The sequence below is a fragment of the Tupaia chinensis genome, unplaced genomic scaffold, assembly GCF_000334495.1.
Source record: "Tupaia chinensis unplaced genomic scaffold, TupChi_1.0 Scaffold147665_1, whole genome shotgun sequence".
Classification (NCBI taxonomy): domain Eukaryota; kingdom Metazoa; phylum Chordata; class Mammalia; order Scandentia; family Tupaiidae; genus Tupaia; species Tupaia belangeri.
In genome coordinates this window covers 936,881-940,850 of record NW_006207517.1, presented here as the reverse complement: position 1 = coordinate 940,850, position 3,970 = coordinate 936,881, and the positions used below count along the sequence as shown (strand labels likewise).

General features: G+C 37.9%; 1 pseudogene; it reads left to right on the top strand.

Moving 5' to 3' along the window:
* Window positions 1–1,546: 1,546 nt before the first annotated feature.
* LOC102473008 (vacuole membrane protein 1-like) lies at window positions 1,547–3,650 on the top strand (annotated as a pseudogene).
* Window positions 3,651–3,970: the final 320 nt, after the last annotated feature.

The window sequence follows — 3,970 nt, the reverse complement described above, 5'->3', positions numbered from 1 at the left end:
CATTAATACAAACCATCAAGACATACTATTTCTATTCACTTATTCTGTGATATGGCTGCATATTAAATAAGACTCATATTTTTTGGAAAACTGATTTTCTAGAAATTGTAAGCACTTTGGCACCTTACAAATATTGTCAAAGCTTATATAAATTATTTGCTGAGGATTAGCATTCTACTCCTATGTTTATATTATGACTGCCATGAGATTTCATAAAGATGATTTTTACATTCCCATTTTCCCAATGTTTATTCCAACATTTGTATGGTTGAAACTTACCAATTAATAAATTTGTCTCTGCTTTTCCAAAGAAATAAGGTAATATCTTTAATGTAATCATTACCATAACAAGTCATGCTTGAAACCCAGTGATGATAGCCAAAATAATTATGAACCAAATAGTAAATTGTGTGAACCAATCTCTCAACATTACCAATATAGTCAATATAGTGTAACTTCATGTCTTTATATTTATTCTTAATGGTTTATAAACATACTGATATTAATTGTTATAATTATGCCCTCAAGTGGAGCACAATCAAAACTAATTTAGCAATTTTTCTCTAACAGAACATATTTCTTTATAATTAATAAGGTTTATTGCAGGCAGAATATGAGTGACCTAGGAGAAGGCAAGAGCCCAGCCATGGGGCACAGCAGTATGACAGTGTCCTGCAATTCTGAAGGTCATATGGAAGACTGACTTTGGTTCTGAGGTTAACTTGTACAGGTCAGGGTTGACTTGTTCCTGTGATCCTATAGCTAGGAATGTTGACAGAGGTTCAGTGAATGAGACCTTGTAGAAGGTGCTTATTGCTCTCACTTTCTATCTCCTCTCTCTCATAAAAATGAATAACTTTCTAAGAAGAGACAGGAAGAAAACAAATGTATTTATTTCTTGGAGTTTCACAGATATGTGTGTAGTAAAATTAAAGTTTCATGTTTTTTGCAATGCCCAAAGCACAAGTCTTTAAGCAAGTGTGATGTTGAGGTACAATGAAACACCTTATCAAAGGGATGATTCTTTCTATTATAGAGATCTTTGAATATTATGAGAGGCTGGAGTGCCTACTGCCATACAGTCAGAAATTCATACATAATGGTTGACTTTCTAAAACTGAAGCAGTTCCAGAGAGAACCCAGATCCAAGTTTCATCATCTTCCCTTCCAATCAGAGCATTAGCCTGGCCATGTCGCTAGCTATAGGGTAAGACAAGGGTCCCAACATGGGTCAATTCTTGGTCTGCTGCTGGAGCCTCAAATTGATACTAGGGTAAATGAGCAGATTCAGAAGCATCACTCCAACTGACATCTTTAGGTTGACCAAATCAGTCATCCTTAGAGAGAGATGAAGACAGATCCCCAACTCGCTTCTCAAGTCCACTTTGACAATGTCTCCATGGCAAAAGAAGAGGACAAGACTTACACCTGGGAGAGCTCCAGATGATTGCTGGACCTCACCTGGCACTATACTAGCAAAGACAGCAGCCTAAGCAAACCACTGAGAGCATAGGAACCTAAGAGTGCTGTACACCTGGGTTCACAGATGCAGAAGTAGAATCAAGACTTGTCACCTCCATAACAAAGCAAAAACCTGCAAAATTCATCCACGAACTTCAGGAAAGGGCAGTGAAGAACCCATCACAGAGGAGCCCTCAACCCATACCCGTGAATTCCCAAGTGACAAAACTGTCTGAGAGAGTAGAAGATATTATGACTGCAGTTTACAAAGGTGTAGACACTAGATTTGTTTCTTATTTCTTCTCTTCTAGAAAAAAATCTCTTGTTTTTTAAACCATGATAAATTTATTATCAGGTCAAAAAGAAAACAAACAAACAAACAAACAAATCTGTGTATAAGTGCACTCTTGCAGTTGAAACCGATGTTAAAGGGTGAAAAGTATATTCAACATGGTACAAAATATAAATGGTTTTGTTAAGTGAATTTTCCTAACAGTTAATTAGGAGCCTCTAGTGTACCTTGAATAGGGGTTTAAAGCTGTTTCTGGAGGGAGAAAGAATTCCAGATTGACCTCTTACTACATAGACCTTAACTCATTCAACTTCTCAAATCTTAATTTATTCAAGCTCTGCTGTCTGTTAGTGATCATACAGCCTACTCTGGTACAGTTTAGGCAGAAACTAGACTGTGAAAATTAGGAGGCGGAGCTGACTTGGGACCATTGTGGAAGGTGAGTACAATTAACCTCTTTCTGAAAAGAAAAAGGAATAGTTTATTTTACCTTTCTGTTTTTCTGTACTAAAAACTTTTTTTTGTAGTCTTAAATCATGTAAATGTATTATCTACTTAAAGATGACATTACAGTGTTATTTTGAATAAATAAAAGTATAAAATTAAGTAAGTAAATAGAGAGTCAGTCAGCAGCCACTTCCAGGGTCCTGAGATCCGGAGAAGCTGGGATCAAAGTGGATCATCAAGAGTTACTGATCTATGAAACAGCAGAGAATGGAAAAAATTGGGACCAGAGACATGTAGCAATGAACCAGGATCAACATAATGGAAATTTTACAGACCCCTCTTCAGTGAATGAAAAAAAAAGAGGAGGAATCGAGAAGAAAGACAGAGACAGCCACTCATTACCTTGCAGTATTTTTCTCTGGAAATCCTTGTAATCTTGAAGGAATGGACCTCAAAATTATGGCACCATCAAAGCATTGTGGTGTCTTTTTTTACTACTGCTTGCTGTGCTTATAGCTACATATTATGTTGAAGGAGCACATCAGCAGTATGTACAACATAAAGAGAAACGGTTTCTATTGTATGCCTACTAGATAGGCTTCGGGATTTTGTCTTTCGTTGGGCTTGGAACAGGACTGCACACCTTTCTACTTTATCTGGGTCCACATGTAGCTTCAGTTACATTAGCTGCTTACAAATGCAATTCAGTTAATTTCCCTGAACCACCCTATCCTGATGAGAGTATTTGTCCAGATGAAGAAGGCATTGAAGGAGTCATTTCTCTGTGGAGCATCATCTCAAAAGTTAGGCCTGTATGTGAGATGTTGGTATGGCAATTGGAGAGCTGCCTCCATTTTTCATGGCCAGAGCAACACGCCTCTCAGGTGCTGAACCAGATGATGAAGATTATCAGGAATTTGAAGAGATGCTGGAACATGCAGAGACTGCACAAGACTTTGTCTCCTGGGCTAAACTGGCAGTTCAAAACCTAGTACAGAAGGTTGGATTTTTTGGAATTTTGGCCTGTGCTTCAATTCCAGATCTTCTGTTTGATCTATCTAGAATAACATGTGGACACTTTTTTGTTCCTTTTTGGACCTTCCCCAATTAGAAAAGCACTCATTAAAATGCATATCCAGAAAATCTTTGTCATAATAAAATTCAGCAAGCACATAGTGGAGCAGATGGTGGCTTTCATTGGTGTTGTCCCTGACATGCAGGTCCATCTCTGCAGAAGCCCTTCCAGGAATACCTGGAGGCTCAGTGGCAGAAACTTCACCACGAAAGTGAAATGGGCACACCACAGGGAGAAAAATGGCTGTCCTGGATGTTTGAGAAGCTAGTTGTTGTGATGGTGTGTTACTACATCCTGTCTATGATTAATTCCATGGCACAAAGTTATGCCAAACGAATCCAACAGCGGTTGAATTCAGAGGAAAAAATGAAATAAGCAAAGAAAGTTTTTAACTGCAGAAATTAGAATGAGTGAGTTCTGCCTTAAATTGGGAGGACTCCAAAGCAGGAAGGAAAATTCCTTTTTCCAACCTGTATCCGTTTTTAAAACTTTTTTTCCTGAAAGCAGTTTAGTCCATATTTTGCCCTGACATGCTTTTCCTTTATGTGTTAAGGTAAGGAATCCACTCTCAATTTCATCCATGTCATTATTTTATTAGGGTGGAATGTGATATTCAGCAGCAAACTTAAACTGTCCCTCTATTTGTTATTTTCGAAAGGCCCAGTGATACAATTAGAGAAGTCTACCACACACAA